At 22.5% G+C, this 19,169-nt stretch overlaps 1 protein-coding gene across 2 annotated transcripts in view; it reads left to right on the top strand.

Moving 5' to 3' along the window:
- Positions 1-19,169, top strand: part of LOC129610642 (organic cation transporter protein-like) — a 75,036-nt gene that overhangs the window by 35,866 nt on the left and 20,001 nt on the right. Inside the window, exons 1-2 of one of the 2 annotated variants that reach the window (XM_055523274.1) lie at positions 15,366-15,439; positions 17,661-17,764. The gene's annotated coding sequence lies outside the window, so the exon portion shown is untranslated. Of the gene's footprint in view, positions 1-15,365; positions 15,440-17,660; positions 17,765-19,169 lie in introns of those variants that run through there. The other variant, XM_055523273.1, reaches the window with a different exon arrangement.

The following is a 19,169-nucleotide window of genomic DNA, read 5'->3' as shown; positions in this document are numbered from 1 at the left end:
ATTCACAATTGGTATAGAGCTATTCTAATTGGTTTCTTTAAATAATGCCAATGTTAAATTAAACTTACCTAAAGCAGAATGATAGAGTGAATGTGCTTTTTGTGGTATGATCGGAAGTAAATGTTTATCCATAATTTTTGTAATCGTAATATAAAAATTTGTCAAAATTTTTGGCATTATACGTTTTTTTATTTCCCCATTTGATTTGATATCAGGTGCCATTTTCCAGATAACTACGAATATTTTTAATTATTTTATCAAAAAATTTTAATTAGCCACAAAAGCACATTTACAGAATTGGATCACGACGGTGTTATAGAATAATGATAACTAATAGTAAAAAAAAAATTTATTTTTAATTTGTTATGAGATAAAACTATAAAAGCTAATGTAAAGCTTGTTTTAATATTATAAAAATATTTGCATAAAAACTAGTTATAGTTTTTTAAAAATTGTATTTTATTATATAAACTACACTCTCTATGAAGAAAATTTGACTTAAAAAATCTCAAAGTAAAGGTAAATAATTTGAATTAATCAAGAGTGGTGTTGGTTCGTCTAATAGTAAATGAAATTTGGAGATTTTTGGGTGTTGGTTGTGTATTTTGCGAGCGTTTAATTTTAAGAACTGAATTCATGTGCGTATGTGCATGTGCGTATACCTGAAAAAGATAAAATTATTACTTGCTATAAAATTTTGAAAATCTGTTAAAAAATTATCTAGAAAACAAGTATTAAACTTTTATACCCAAACAAACTATTTTCGTTTTATTGTTGGCACTCTGTTTATAACGTTGAAATTTAATGGTATAAAGTACAATTGCATATACATACGTATATTTATATATCCTTGAAGCCACATTTAATTATCTGTTTCAAAAAATTTTTATCGCAACTTCGCACTGGTTTTGATTTTTTAGAAAAGTCTTGATAACTCGGAACCAGTAAGATTTTCCTTCCGTCATGGAGCGCACAAACACTTAAAAAAATTTTGTTTGTGTTTCGTGTTTTTGCTTTCTAAACAAATTTAATTATTTTGGAAAACACTTTTTCGCAATCGTTTTTAGCTTTTATTCTTTAAAGATATTAGAGAACAATAACATTTTGTAACATATATCATGTACCTTCTTATTATAATTTTCAAAAAAACTATTGGATTAATTCATTTTTTCCATATAATATAAATTAAGTGAAATTATACATACATTTATGATTCAGTTACCTTTTCTCGCTCTTCTTCGAGTATTAAAATCTAGATAAGACGTACATACATAATCATTAATGCTTTTTATATAATTATTTTAAGAATTTAACCCCAGATAAGTAGGGCACATGCTCCAAGAAATTTTTTAAGCAAAAATATGTTAAAAAGCAAAAAAAAAAAATTTATCTTTATCAAATTTTAGTACAATCATATCCTTTTTAAAATTTTTCCTTTTTATAATATTGTTTTATCAAAACTTTCACAGATTTAAATTTAATATGATACAATTCAACTATAAAGTGACTTTTTACATATTTATACATATGCTAAAACATGCATATAATAATAAATGAAAATTTTCAGGAAAACAAAGTTTAAATTTTGAACTTTTATTAAAATACACTACCTATATTAAATATCATTTATTCTCTTAAAGAAATTAATATAAAGAACATTTTTGTGGTATATATAGGTTACGGATATATAGGAGACTCTGGAAAAAAAAACAAATCTAAAAAATACATGAAACTCAAAATTTTTGCTAATTTCTTTGGTTAAAAATTTCAAAAATATTTAAATATTTTCTTAAATAAACAGAGAATCAACCATTTATTCTCGTTTTGCCTTTTTTTCCATTCTTTAATGAGTAAATTTTATGCAAGGACACGTTCAGTTTAATTTTGCATCATACCCTAAATTATTAGCGTGTATAATATATACATGCGTAAACACATATACATAAGAATTTACCTTTTACTCATGTACAATTAAAAAGGCAGGATATGCAAAAAAAAGTATGTATATATATAATATGTATTATATATATATATATACAAACGATATTTTAATTTTTTCGTTTGTTTTAAAAATGCCTACAGGTGTATAATGCGGTGTACATTGTGTATAGGTAAACAAAAATGAAAAAACATAGAACCTTTCTTTAAACGTCAACAAAAAAAAAAAAACAAAAACATAAAACAAAAAATAGAAGAAGTTTGTCCTAATTTCAATTTACAGTTTATCTCTAAGTACATAATTCATACACTCTGCATATATACATATCTACATACTTTCAGTATATACAGAGAAATCTCAGAAGTTTTTTTGTTTTTGTATATTCATTGTTCTGTATTTCGATGAAATGAAAAATATATTTTGAATTTTGAAAATATTTGGTAAGAAATACCTTTTTAACTTTTATTGTATTAAAAAATACGTTTCGTCAAATTTGTTAATTTTATATGAATAGAAAAGAAAGCAATTATGATTTATATGTTTTAGATGATAATGATCTTTTACAATTTAGTGAGAGTAGCGATTATTTAGCGTATAGAATCGCATCCAAAATACGAGTATATACATTTATTTAATATGGCCAATATTTATCAATTAATGTATACGTTTATATGTTTTAATAATAATAATGGATAATTTTGCAATTTTAATTCAAAAAACCAAATTATCATTTATTCAGGTATTCAATTTATAAAAAAAATTATGTGAATAATATTAGTAAAATGCCGAAATATTTGAAATTTAAATTATTATAGAATATGCAATATTCAATTAATTAGCAATATGCAATGTTAGTATGCGGCACTTTGGTAATTGAGTCAAGAATTTTGTCAACAATTTACTAATGGATATTTTTTGAAATATGGATTAGTAAATTGTTGCACTCGATTAGGAACATAATGTACATTTGTGCAACTCGTGCATATTACTTCATTTTTTAATTCAATTTTCAATTTTAATTTATATTTGTGTATTGAACATTGGAAATTCGTTGAACCGCGAATGGCGAATATAAAAAAAGCTCACCAAATGTGCATAGTTTTTATGTGCATAGTTAATAAAATTGAAAAAGATTTTTAAAAATATAAAGTACTTTAACTTATATTTGAAAAATATTAAAGAATTTTAACGCTTTTGAAACTTTAATAAAATAGTAGTTTGCTTTGACGAATATTTATACTGTCTCAACTTTGAAAAATAAAACATTTAATAACTATGTTATTCTGTAAGTGTTTTCATTTTAACGAAAAAAAATCAAAACAAATATAATTGGTATTCGGAGTTCCCAGCACATATGTAATGTGCTGAACTCAAATTTAATTATTTCACTTTTTCAATAAAAGTCTTTGCAATTAAAATAAAAATTAGTTATCTAAATTGCTCCTAAATACATGTTTTGTGCTATATTAAATATCCCACATTGATATCACAATACATATTGATATCATATTAAAAAATGTAAAACCTTATTCTCATGGTGGTTGCTAAAGTAAATCTTTGCATAAACTTTTTCTATTGCATACATATAAACAGATACTGACTTTTTAACCTAAAATACAGTTGATTTACAATATTAATTAATTTTTAATTTTTTTTTCTACCTTAAAAAACTCTATTTAGTCAAGCATCCGACCAGGAAATTTCAATCATCTTATGTAATTATTTTAAATCATTTTTACTACAGTGTAATATAGATTTATTAGATCTGACAATATTATTCTGATAAATATATATAAATATCATTATACGGAGATATTAATAAACATTGAACTACTACTTAATATAGTGCATCTTAATGTTTATTTATGTTGTACTATTTTTTATATACATATTGCATATATAGGCGTTTATTTGGTGTCTGTATGCTTAGACTATACTTATATATATATCATATATCATAATAAACAGAGTGAACGTAAACAAGTGAAAAACTATATGAGACTTAAATAAAAATTATGAGAGAACTGTTTAAAAAATTGTCTTAAAAGGTAATTTCGTGTTTCTGTTACGAAATTTAGAGAGTTTTAAAATTTAGAGAGACCTTTGCGAATCAACAATGTTTAACCTAAAAATTAAAGAAATATATTTCGCAATAATAAGTTATGGAGAAATATAAATTATGGAGATTCCAATACCTAGAAATATCAGATTTTCTCCCTATACTTACAAAATAACAGTCGTCACTCATTACACTTTAATTATTTCTTAAAAGATGAGATCAAAACTGATTCAGAATATTGTTGATCAATTGCATGTTAAGCAAGGTAAATAATACAAGCAGGAAGGTGAAAAGGAGAAAAATACTTTTGAGTGATACTGTTATATTTTTTGAAATTATCTGTATAATATGAGATATAAGCAATCAGTGCGAAAGTATTTTTTTATCACTTTTTAACCAAATTAAGAGAAGTAAAATAAAATGCACCCCGTAAAGTAAATATTGAGAATTAGAATGAGAAAAAAATATTTTTTACCTTAGGAAAAGCATTTAATGAAATTTTATCTTGGTGCATATTTCTAAAACAACAACACGAGTAACGGAAATAGATAATCTTATATATGCATGATAAAAGTATAGATGTTTAAAACAAAAATAAAAAGGTATTAAAAGAAAAATATAGAAGAATTAGAATTCTTGATGGAATTTTAAAGTTTATTCTAAAATTAACTAAAAGATCTTGCAATGAATTAAAAATAAAGTAAAAAAATGTTTAAGGATTTTAGATCTAATTTTGCATTTTTGTTAGAATCCGTAAAATAATTAGAACTTCGCATCAAATCTATTGTGGAATAAAGTGAAAGCAATTAAAGATTACATGTATATATAATTTTTCTCCTGACGACGATTACCAAAGCATTCGCGAGGTTTAAAGATGCATATTTAAAGTAGTTCTCTATACATTTTCAAATTTAATTAAAACTTTTTTCACAGTAACCTATATACAAATATACAGATCATAAATTTTTGTAGCGAGACCGTTTTTCATTTAAAATACTCACAGAATATAAATTTATTTTATGCAACTAGTACGCTTACATTATTTTTATGTAACATTTAAACTAAATATGCTTTACATTACAATGATGAAAACAAAATGAATAAATTAATTTTCCTTTCTTTTCATATGTTTCTAACAAAAAATAAAAGGACTTGACTTAATACCTCTTTGTATTCTACTTTATATAGAAACAACCATCCAACATATAGTTTTCAGTTATTCATTTAACATTTCCACTAAGTATACAGCCATATAGGTAAAAATATACCGTTTATATACACGCATGTCTGTTTATATGTGGTGATGCATTTACAATACGAGTAGTATCCAACTATTTTTTTAAGAATAAAATTCTTGTTACTTTTTCAATTCTAATTTCTATTTTTCTTTTTTAATTTCTATTACAAATCAACTTTAAGTTAAACATATAAATATACATATATACACTATTTGAAAACTATAAATATACATACATTCATATATGTAATAATATATCACATGTTTAAGCAGACGTACTTATATATGCTTACATCCTGTACACTTGAATATGAAGTCAATTTGCAAAAAAAAAATATATATATACATATACATGCATATATAAAAATTTTATTCAAGTGTGTTATTACAAGAAAAATTAATAAAAATAAGAAAAATGTATAAAATAATTTACCACAAAAATTAAAAAATCTGTTTTAAAAGAAATCCAGGTGATGTTGAACTAATTGCTATGTGCCAACTCTCAAGTACTTATATACATTTTAATACACCATACATACATATACCCTTATACATACACCCACAAAAACCAAACTGAAAAGTTTATTCTCCATTAACTTGAAATAAACTTAAACAACCAAAATACGAGCAATTAACCCAAATTCCCATTATAAATAAGGATATGTAAGGATATTATATTAAGAGAAATAAATGTTTATTGTATATATATAATGTATACATACGAAATATTCGCATAATTATATATAAACACATATATTCATATAAATACGCCTGAATAAAATATTAAAATATTTTTTTTTTTAAAAACTATATTATGTTTGTATGTATGGATGTATGTATGTTTTTTTTTAAAACTATATTATGTTTGTATTTGAATATGTAAAGTCAGAATATGTAATTTACTGGTACCTTTAATTGCGATTTTAGAAACAATAGGAAAACCATTGGTAGTTGGTTGATGTCTTCGGGTGTTATTTAATCGTTGCTTTTATTATTATATTATTATATATAAATATAAAAAATATTTTATAAATTAATTTTCAAATCAAATGCTAATATTAAAATGACGTTTAGAATGATTTATTTCAGTATCCATTTCAGTATCTTGGATTTTAGAGTATCGTATGCATGTAGAGCAGTGTTTTCTTTATTAATATATACCTTAGAAAGAAAATAGAAAGGGTTAATAATTTTTTATCAACACATTGGCAAACAATTTTGCAAATAAAAAAGTAATGCCAGTAATTTTTATTTGTGAAAAGTGAATAAGAAATATGTGAAAGTTACCTAAGTACATTTCAAGTAAAAGTGGAATATTATTTAGCGCCGGTTGGGTTTAAATTAAAAAAATTATATTAACTGGTTATTTGCTTTACTATCATACATTTTGTATACCACTCCATAAGTTTCAATTATACATTTACTTTTCTATCCCAATATCTTGAAAACTATGGCTTAGATTAAATTGATTGTAAAAATCAAAATAAAGAGCAATCAATTGCCTGTAAGTCCAAAATGGTTACTCTATGTTGCATAGTTCTGAAGTTATAATCATTTATATGCAAGAAAGATCTGATAACTTTTTCTTAAACAAATGGTAAGGTGGAAAATTATTTGCCACCTTATGCGAAGCACCCTGTATGCTACATACAAATGTCATATAGTATATACATATATATATTGGGTGTACAAAATGTATATGTATGTATTATATTTTAATAATAATTTATTCCATGTAGGTACGTGAATAAAATATATTATTTATACACATCTGGTTTATTATACATATGTGAATATGTATAATAATATTTGTGACATAATTTATATTATCAATGTTTAAAATTAAAATAAGTTTAATTAAATATTTGATTTTGGAATTTATGTAAACACTTATTTGTCTATTAAAAATTGAAATATTAATTAATTTTGTCTACAATAATTTCAAAATTTAATTGAACAGACTTTATTTTTTTTTATCGATTTTTGAATCTATTGTTTTCTTTTGAAAATTTTATTTGAACCTAAAGAAAAAGGGGGATCGTCATATTGATTGAATTTCCTTAATTTTTTTTTAATTTTAATTGTTATTCAAATAAATTAAACAACACTAAAATAAAGTCAACATAAAATTTAATAAATTCAAATTTAAATATTGTTGTTGAAAAAATTGTATTTAATAAGTAAATATTTAATTAATATTGGCTGACAATCTATACTTTCAATAAAATTTTTAAGAAATATAGACATATTTATGTACATAAGTATGAAATAAGTTATTTCTTGGAAAGTAGATTTTAAATATTTATTTTAAAACCGATGAAAGGTAAAATTGGTTTGATCCAACACTCTGATTCTCCTAAGAAATGTTTTTTGATTTATAATATGAATCTACAATACAATTCTACATAGTTCAGACTTCTGAGCATTAAAATATTTATTCACAATTTTATGTGACAATTTTTATTTCAAAATCTTTCAATAATATAATTCTCGTTATAATACTAATAAAACGATTCATTTACTGAAACATATTGAATTAATTTTTCACTTTGTACATATTATAATCACACTTTCTTTAGAGTGTTTCAAACTAAGCGTTAAATTTACAATAATTACTGAACATAGTTCGCGTGTAGGTAAAATATTTTCTATTGTTTTAGATATTATTTGATCAGTTTTGTTAAATATTATAATGCTCAAGTTAAGTTACTTTCAATTAAATATTAAATTAAATATGTACTTAAGAATTTTCCGACAAAAAAAAAATTGCAAATACAAAAATTAAAATTTGCGTCAAATAATAAAAACAATGTTAAAAATATATTTGTGTGTTTAAGTTTTGCTTCGAACACAAATATATTTGACCTTTTATCATTTAATCAAATTAAGCACAATTTATTTTGTACTATTTTTACAAGGTTCAATTTTTAATTTCTCGGCATCGAAAGAGGACAATAATTATGCTTAGAAAATTAATTATAGATTAATAAGTTAATTATATTTCTTGGTGTGAGGACCAAATGGAGAATGTCAGAGCATAAATATAGTCTATTGTATGCTGCAAAATCAAATTTTTAATTTAATTTATATTTGTATATGTATTTATTTACAGTTTTATAAAGATTATTAGAATTGCGGTAAATAATTCCTTAGCTATACAAAAATTGTATTTTAACGAAAATTAGAATTATCTAAACAAATATTTTAATTAATATTATGTGGTATGACTGGTATTTCTCTATATACGAGTATACATATGTTTATTTTATTGTGTTCTATTGAGCTTTCGAAAATTATAGAAAAAAACGGGAAAATTACGCATAATATTTCACTACTTTTTTAATTTTTAAACTGTTTCTATGTAAAATACGAATATAAAAGTTAGAATTTTAATTAAATATTGTTATGCTAAGTCACCTTCATTCGGTTTTTTAGAATTAAATACAATACAAATTGTATTTTGTGTCCTTTTCATATTTCGTATTTTTGTTTTTCAATTATATGAATATAAAAAGTTTGACGTTTTTTATTCTTATTTTGAAGTTCATCATTAATTTAATTTAATTAGAAAATAAAGCCTAGAGTCATATTATCTATACACTGGTATTTTCAGGTGTGTTTTATTAATTTGAACTAAAAAAGCTGAAGGTTATCAAAAATGAAAAACATGAAAGTAAAATTGAAATTTTTTTCATATAGAAACAAAATTATTGAAATTTATAAATTAATTTCTTGACTAATACCAAAATAATAAGTAAATTGTTAAAGAAAACTTCTTGAATATCATTTTTATATTTCAGAAACTGCAAGCTTTTCCAAATTTCTATAAATGTAAAGAGTTGACGGTAAATACCATGCTATCAAAAAATTTTGTTCTTAGTAGTTATGAATTCTGACAACCTTTATGTTTCTTTCAATTTTTCTTATTTGCTCATCCTGAGTGTATGCCATCATTTATTTGTAATAGATTGTTTTTTAAAACAGTATTGTCGCGGGTACATGCGATCCAACTTTATTTATTTGAAAGTTATTATGATTCGAATGATATTCGTAAACTCCTATTAACAATATCGGCTATAAAATAGCTGTGGTGTTGAAAAAGAAAAGATATGCAAAAATTGGAAATACGAATATCCTAATATGTGTGGAACAAGGTAAATAAATTGTAAAAATAATTTTTTTTTGCATTAACACATATTATAACATCCATTTTGTCTTTTGTTTTAGAGATAATCTCGTATACGGTGTATGTAAAATTTAACCCATAATTAATTTTTTTCTTTCATTTGTACTGTACTTACTGCGCAAACACCTCTATCTGGAAATTATATATTGTATAATGGAATTTTATATGTATTTTTATATAAAATTTGCAATTTATCCTTATACATATGAGTACATATACATAATATTTTAATCCTGTTCTAATTTTATTTTTGTGTGATTTTATTTTTTCATTTATCTTTTATGTATGTTGTACGAATAATAATAGTTTTCATAATTTTATTTAAAACCCTTCTATTTTCACATTATTAAAAATATACTTATACTAAAGAAAATATCGTAGGACACAAATCGTAGGAAGAGATAATATCTTTTTTAATACAAAAGAAGGGTCAATTTAATATTTTGCTTCTAAAAATAGCGCTTTTCTATTAAATTACTCTAAAAGTATGACCAGTAAAAATTGAAATTACGCTTGAGAAAAGCAGTTTTCGATGTTAATATTCGAATTTCAGTCTACGATTTTATTAAAGAAATACTGAAACGAGGTTTTTTCTCAGCATCTTTATTAAAACATTGCTCTGTTGTTTGATTAAATGTTAAATAAGAATGATTAAATTTGTAGAATTTTGGTAAGTATTTTTAGACCGGAGAAATAATAATTATAGTTGAGTTCGGGATTTCAAAGATTAATAAACAACTGATGTGAAAAGCTGTAAAGCTTACCTAGAATATATTATTTTAATAATTTATTGTAACAGTTAAAAAAATAGATTGTTTTGTGCTGTATATTAATTAAAAATGTTTTTGAGGAAAAAATTGCGTGATAGCCGTAAGGACACTTCAGAACAAACAAAAGTTTTTGCTAATTTTTTTTTGAGCTAGAAAATATGCTTAGAAGTAAATAATTTGTTCGAATTTTTTTTTTTGTTTTTACGAAACTAACCAAAATTCTGTTTTTAAATTAAAATTCTGGAATTCTTTGGTTTGATAAATATCTTTAGAATTGCTTATGTTCCATATTTTATAACGCTAAAAAATTTGCATTTCATGACGCAGATAACATACATGCATATTTACGTATGTAAGTTTTGCAACGTATGCACACATGTAAATGAATGTGAAATTTTTTTTTTGTTTATTCCAAGTTTTACTCCTTATAGGAATAATAATTTGAATTTTTTTTTTGTTTAAATGTGCATATCTATAGTTTTCTATAATATATTCTTCATATATGTATGCATATAAAAATATAGTCCTTTTTCAAACAAAAAAGTAAAATATTACAGGTCTTTCATCCTTAACTTTAACATGTAGCATAACTGTGTATATAGATTTGTTTTAGATCCAGTGCACATTGTAAGCTGTAAATAAGGTTTTACAAATAAAACGCAATTTGTTTTTTTCATGTATTTCAAAATTCGGTTTTTTTATAAACGCTATAAAATATTGTGTGGATTTTAGGTTTCTAGTTTTCCTTTTGTGAAAATGTTTTAAAATTGGAAACTTGAAATTTCGTTTTTTAGAAAAAATTTAAGCTTTTCGTTTTTTTATCTACAAGTATTATGTCGAATTAATTGCTATGCATATCAAACAAATTTTGACAGAATAGAGAATAAACTATTTTAAATTCCAACTAACCTAAAGAAAATTGGAAACTAAAAAAACTATAGCTTAAAAGTGCTTTAATAAAATCATTTACAAATTTTCTCAAAAATTATGCAATATCAATCATTACAATAGATGATACATAATTAATTGTAAATTCTTAATAATATGTTAAATACTACCGCTTTCATAATACAGTTGAGATACAAGCTTCCGAATAATGAGATAAGAAAGGCGCTAAAAGCACTACATACATTAACCCTACCTATCGTTACGGTTTTTAAATTTATTTGAAATGGGAGAGAAACCTTATACATAATTATAAACCGTACACCTACGACATAGAAATATAAGAATATACGGGAATGACAAATAAAGCACAAATTTCAACTAAATTATGAATGAAAATGTCTTGAAAGGGTTAGTTTATGTAATTTTGAATTAATAAAACAGTTAATTCTCGTTAAAGGCCTATATTGAATAAAAAAACGAATACACAAATGGAATATTAGAACTTTTTGAGAATATGACTTTTTCAGTGAAACAAAATTTTCTGCAAATTCAATTGCAATTATTTTTAATTTTACATTCTTTTAGTGAAAAATATTTTTTGTATATTGCCGGATGCAGTGTGGGCTGGACAAGTCAATTAAAATGAAAGCAATTTACTATGAAAAATTTTAAAAAAACATGATACAGATAGCAGTAAAGAATGTGAAAAATCACTTTTAAAAATTTCATTGATATTTTTCCGAACATCGCTTTGATTCAAAGTGCACAAAAGTATATACATGTACAGAATAAAAAAAACAAGTGCTCTTATTTTTCAAATTTAAACTAATTAAAATATTTTACAAAACGGTTTGATTCATAAATTAAAAGTACAATTTTCATCAATATTTTTTTTATCACACTTAAAATCGGAGAAACTGAAAAAATTTATTTTTTAGTAATTTTTCCTTTTATATTTAAATTCCTGCGTTAAAAAGATTAACAATACTACATTTACAATACATTTAATTTTCGACACAAACCTTTTCGCTTTCAATTAAAATTCAACCTCATAATAATTGAATATTTGCTTACTTCTTTTTGTAGATTTAAAATTCTATATGTATTTAAAAATTTTTTTTGTAAAAAAAACTATTGGTGATTTATTACAATGTATATATTCAAAACGAAAATCACATGCTACTTTGTTTAGAAACTGCTCAAAAATATTATAGAAAAAAGTATACATATATCCTTAATCTTATTTTATGAGTTTAACTACGAGTAGTTACATAATAAAGGTAGAAGAGGTATTCTTCTAATATAAACTTACCGTTTTGATTTCCTTATCGGTACTTGTTTTTTTTTTGAAATAAATTTCATGATTTTGTTTTTATTTTTTTTTTATTTTCTAACTTTATTTATAAGGATCCTTAAAGAAATTTTATTTAACTTATTTTCTTCACTTTGAGAATAAAAGAAATCTTAATCTGAAAGGGATCTATGCTAATCTTATATGATTTCAATACATATATATTTTTTTTTTGTAAGTCTTTTGTAAGTGAATTGATTTTATTTTTAACTGTACTCGTATAACAGTTGAATATAATCTTTAAGAATTTGAGAATTCTGTAGATTTTATCCATTTTTTTTAATATAGGTTTAGTTTGCATATGAATTATACCATTATAATATTATTCTAAAATCATCAATTTTTATAAAGAAAACATATTATGTTACCATTGTTGTTAAGGGTTTGGCGAACTGATTTTTTTATATGTACAAAACCTTTTAAAAATTTTCTTTTTTTTATTTTTATTTTTTTTTAATTTAAGCATTTCATGTTTATGAGTGCTCCCGTAAATTTTTTATCGAATAATTGAGATTTAATTTTCATAAATTGATAATAAATATTTTTTTCTAAATTTGATAAATAAAATCGTAAGTCAATGTCACATCAGATAAGGCAATTGTAATATCAAAATGCAATATTGTAATTAATTAAATAGAGAAACTTTACAGAAACTAATTTTACTGGTATGCTTCTCAAGAAATTATTCAAGTGGAATGATGTGTAAACATCTATGCATTTCCATTTTACCAAAACAGATTGAATTTAATACTATTATTAAACAAAGTTATTATTAAATTATATGAAAACACTTATACAATTGCAATAATAAGTCTTTTAAATTTTCTATAGCTACATACAATCATGCATACATTTTACCCGCATTTTAAATATTTGAAATTCTGTTCTACATTTGAACTATATACGCTTTACAACTTAAAATCTGGTCACGATATGATTTGTGCAGGATTTTAAAAATAAGTACCAAAATCCATCATATAAAATGCACGTATAGAAATTTAACTTGTACACAAAGATTAGAAAAGTATTTTGTAGACTGTAACATAGTAAAGTATTTTGTTACGACAAAGAGAGAAAAAATAAAACAACAAAATGAAAGAAAAAGGGTTTAGGACTTAGCAAAAAAAAAAAATTATTCACTTGCACTCGAATGTCATATAAAAAGCTAAAATTCAAAAGAAAATCAACAGAAAAAAACGGAAATGTGAATAAAGTGATTTTTTTTAGTGCATGCACATATTTAAGTGTTTTTACATATTTTATTTCAGGATTCTCATATCCGGAACTGTTTTATTGCGCTACCGAGATAAGTTTCTTTTAGTAAACAGTTCACATTTTAGAAGACCATATACAATTGTATGTGTAAGTGTATAAGAATATAAAAAAAATTTATGATAAAAAACAAGAAATAAAAATTAAATAAGAGAACGAATCTAGTGGTTTTTCTTCTATGCACCATAATAGTTAAGAGATGAATTAATTTTACAAATGCTGTTATAGCTGATAGTTGATTTTATGTAAATGAAATTTTTATTTACAAGTAACGCAGTTTTGAATAAATGAGTCTTAGTTCTAAACTAGGTAATATTGGCATATGAGTATTTAATTCTTGATTTTCATAAATATATTTTGGATCATGTATAGATTCATTGTAACTATATACGCATTGTTTCGAAAATTCTCTCGACATCCTATATTTCTTTTAACTTTTACTCTGCAAATTCAAATCCTCATCTGAATACCAATTTTGATTATTTGAATTGGAAAAATAAGAATTTGATGAAAAAGCTATAAAATATGAAACACGATGATATGTATATTGAAATTACATACCATCGTGTTTAAAGTTTCGAAATTGATCAAAAGAACTCACCTCGTAAGATTTTTGAAAATTCTTAATTAAAAATATATACATACATTAATTCATTACATTTAAAATTCAGTTCAAGTTTTTAAAGTATAACAATTAAATAAAATGTTATACTAAAAATCTCTCATTTACAATATGAAATTTTGTTGATTATAAATAGCTATCTCTTTTCTACGCTATAAAATAATAAAATTTTTAATAAGATAAATTAAATCATATCTGAAAATGTTGAAAATAAATTCAACTTTGGATTTATATAAGCTTATTTGTACATTTATACATAATATATGCATATTAAGAACGGATATATAAGGTTCGTTTTTAGAAATCCAGTAGAATATTTATTTTAAAAGGATACAATAGCTTGCTTGAGATAGTATTTATTTTATTTTACATAAAATTTTGATATGTATATTATGTATATAAGTACCTAAATGTAACATATATAAGAACTATTTGTAAAATAATATATGGATATATATATGTACATAAATCCTTTACACAAACAAAAAATCATCGTTTCATTTTTAAAACATGAAATGCAAGTATATAAAAACACCTACATTAATATTTACAGAATAAAGTAAATTTTTGAAATTGAAGTTATAATGACATCGCATGCAGTGAATTTTTTCTACTATCAAAAATATACATAAAACAATATACCAATATACACATATACAATGTTATATAATAACAAACATATATGTATAAGTATACAAAGTATGACTGTTAGAATAACGCTAAAAGGAAGGATACGCTTAATTATTAAGTGCAATCTGGTTTTTGTTATCATTATTGTTGTTATTTGGTTTTATTGCAGTAGTAATTTGAAATCCTGTTTTATATATTTTGAAATAAATTTTGTTTTACGAAATGCTTAACTTAATTTTGTTAATATTGTATAAAAAAGTTTGTCTGTCCAAGTTGTAAAGAAATTGTTTGCATAAAAATAAAAATTTAAAAATTCTCTTATAGTTTTAATTTTTTTCATAAATGAATATTTAATGTACTTAATCTATTTTCCTTAGAATTTTCCTTGCAACATGGGAGAGAATAAATGATTCTTGAAAAAAATACGGTTTTTATATAATAATTAGCACCCAAAATCAATAGTGGGTAATTTGGGAATGCTAATTGTAAGTTTTTCTTAAAATAGTTGTAATGAATTAACGATTCGCTATTTAACAATTCACTATATTTTTAACAATTTTCATACAAGCTTTTAAAATATTACACTTGTGAGTTGAGATTACTAATAATTAGAAATTTGAATTTTGTTTTGCTAAATAATTAGAAATTTGAATAACTTTATTTGTATGTATTGCAAAATTTTAAAAATTTTACTTAAAACCAAGTTAGTCTTCTCCTTCGAAATAAATCATAATAAAAAAAAATGGTTAAAAGGTATGCTTAAAAAGTTTTTACCTATTTTATAAAGGTAATTATCAATACGATGAAATATTTTTTTTAGTTTGGAAAAAGTTAAAAGAAAAATAATAAATAGGAAGATTTGCTTTTTATTTTAAAAGGATCCTGCGGTTATATTTTCATGAAAAAATACAAAAAAATGTAAATGAAAAACAACAAGTTTATGATATGTATGTGGATGTGCATTTTAATAAACATCGAATAGTACTACTTAAATTTTTAAATGAAATCAAATTAAATTAAATTTTATTATTTTAACTTAAATTGTTAGTAATAAAAGTTATTAGAATTCATGGTTAAAGATAGATTTAAATTTATTTGAGCTAAGTTAATAAAAAGAGTTACTTATAAAATTAATTAATTAAACTGCCAATTTTTAAGTTTCTATATATACATAAAAAAATGTGATTTGAAAAATTTAGATAGTGAATATTATTCACAAAGTAGACAACCGACCACAATTTGTTGTATTCAAAATGAAATTTGCTTTCTTAAATAAATTTTAAAAAGAAAATAAATATCATTTATGAAATTAAGTAAATTAAGAATAAAATTTAATATTTATTTATTTAATTAAAAAGCAAAAACAAAACTCGAACATAATCTCTATATTGATTTGTTTAAGTCCTTTCCAAAATTATCACATTTAAAGAAAGAAACCAATTTAATATTTATATATTTTTTGATAATTAAATCTATAAATATTATTTATAGGTGGCATAATAATTATATACTTATACATACATCCAAATATATATAGAATTTTTACTATTTTTAGTATTCATATGTATATAAACACATATGTATATGTTAAGGGATATAAAAAGAATAATAAATTAAATGATTAAAAAAAAATAAAAAATAATAATCAGAAAAATATCAAAAAAATAATCCTGTTTAATTAAAATATATTTTCATTTGGGTACAATAATTCATGTCAGCAGTCCAATATACAGCTATGTGTATACGTACATATATAAATATATGTATATGTAATAACAATGAATTAACGATACTGTCATCATAATTAAATGTGTTATTTGCACACCTCTCATCATCCAGTTCAATCTTATTTTGTTTGCTCTTGTTATTGTTTTTATATTATATTTATATAAGAAAAGTTACCATGGTATTAATTTAGCGTTACAATATATTTCCTTTTTTTTTAATTTTTTATGGTATAAGTAAATTTATTTTAAGTTGGAAATTTTTTTTGGCCGTTTTGAGTCTCGTTAGTATATTGCGGTGTTGCACAATTTCTGTGTTTTTATTGTGTGGGTTGTCTCTGGTTTGTCATAAAGTTAAGATTATAAAAACCCAGAGGCTCGTAATATTTACTATTATAACTTAAAACAAGTATGTAAAATTTTTTATTTATAGGTATACACAATACTACAAAATTTTTAGTTTATTTTGCCCTATATTTTAAATATTTAATAAAAACGTTTTGGTATAGAAAATTTTATAGTAAAATTTAATTATAAAAATGTTTTACATACATTATAAAAAACATGTTGTATAAATTTAATCTTGATCGATTATGTTGATTTTGTAGAATTTGTGCACTCTGTATATACTCGTACCATTTGATAAAATATACCGTGTCCATTAAGAATATAATAATTTAAATGAAATTATTGCAAAAATATTGTTGTTATTTAATTTAGATAAATTTTAAAAGTGTGTTTTGATATTCCATAAAAAATATTTTATAAAATAAAACAGAAGTGATCTAATGTAAATCAAAATTTATAATGACGTAGATTAGAAAACAAGTTTAAGAAAAATTGCATGCTTTCAGGATGAATTCTCATATAGCCATATTGTTGTTTTTTTATATACTTATATAGCTAATATTACTAAAACCATTTTTAAAATATAATTTTATGAAACTTTTTAAAAACATAAATTTTATTTTGCTATTTGCAGGTTCAGTCATTCAAATATTAAATGGCCATTATGTAAAAGACGGAATGAAATTCTTATGAAAACCAAAAAAAATTTAAAATTTAAATTAAAATTGAAGTTAAAAGGTAGGTAAAATAACTTCTTTAACAGTGATACATATGCAGTATGTTGCTGTATATACATATGTGTATGTAGATCAAATTTAATGAAACTTACTACATACATAATGTATACATGATGTTATGCAATAATATTGCAATTTTATCATTGAGATTTTATAGCTACCATTATTATAGAATGGAAAGATAAAATGCAATACTTTGTTTTTATAATAATATAATTTGAAGTAAATGTGATCTATTTAATTTAATACGAATATAATTCTCTCACAATAATAATTTAATTTTATAACATTTAGCTAAAGTTGTTATTTTAATCAAATTGTATAAAAATCTAAATTTTTTTATGACAAAACTTGTTGTTTGACGGTAAATTAATTTTTTAATAATTAAGAGATTTTAGAATTTGTAAAAGAGCGTAATTTACGAAGTGTTGCTTTTATGTATTTTTGATTTTTTATATTTTATGTAAAATAATCAGTTTTAAGCAATTATAAAATTCTTTTAACAAGTAAGATTTTATTTGAGTATTTTATTGTAAATATGAATTTATAATTTAGAATATTTTAAAAAGTTAATAATGAATATTTTTTAAATTTATATAAAAAATAAATGTTTAAAAAAAAATTGTTTAGTTGTACTTTGTAAACTAGTTGTACAGTTACCACATACTATAATCAAAATTAGTTTGAAATAAAATTTTATAGAAATTAAAAATATAAATTATTTCTTATATTTAAGGAAGTAAATGTTCACTTTATAATTTTTTTATATGTAGTAATTTATTTTGTTTTCAATCAACTGTTAACATTAATATCACTAATATTTTTTTGTTTGGAAATTAGAAAAACACACCTGAAAATAAAAATTTTTTGTGTGAAATCTATTTATAATAACAAAATTAACATACCTATAAATTTATCTATATAATTCTTTTACGAACCACTATGTAGTGCTAATATAATAAGCTCTCATACAGTCATACTTCCCGTAATAAATTGCCGGCCTTACAAAAATCGTTGCTAATATTTTGCTGCTATTAAATAAAAATTACAATGGATCAGATGCATCAATTTTGATTTGTATGTTGATTTAAGGAATCTGAAAAATAAGATATTAATAAATCTTTATTATTTTTTATAATAATTGTTGATGTGCAATTTTCGACTTTTCAAATTTTTTTAAAAAACTTTGCTCTTTGTTTGCAAAAGACACGATAGGTTTTTAGTGAAATAATTTACTGTACTTTTGCGGTAAGGAAAATGTAAAGAAGAACAAAGAAAAATTATGACAAGGACTACTTATTCTTATGAAAGAAATTGAAGTGAGAAATGTATATCATTTTTAATCTCTTATTCATCTCTTTTTCCCTTTTGTATTTAAAATATCGAAATTCATCAAATAAACATCT

This window comes from Condylostylus longicornis, unplaced genomic scaffold (assembly GCF_029603195.1).
Source record: "Condylostylus longicornis isolate FDR11 unplaced genomic scaffold, ASM2960319v2 ptg000045l, whole genome shotgun sequence".
Taxonomy (NCBI): Eukaryota; Metazoa; Arthropoda; class Insecta; order Diptera; family Dolichopodidae; genus Condylostylus; species Condylostylus longicornis.
This window is presented reverse-complemented; position numbering and strand designations above follow the sequence as displayed.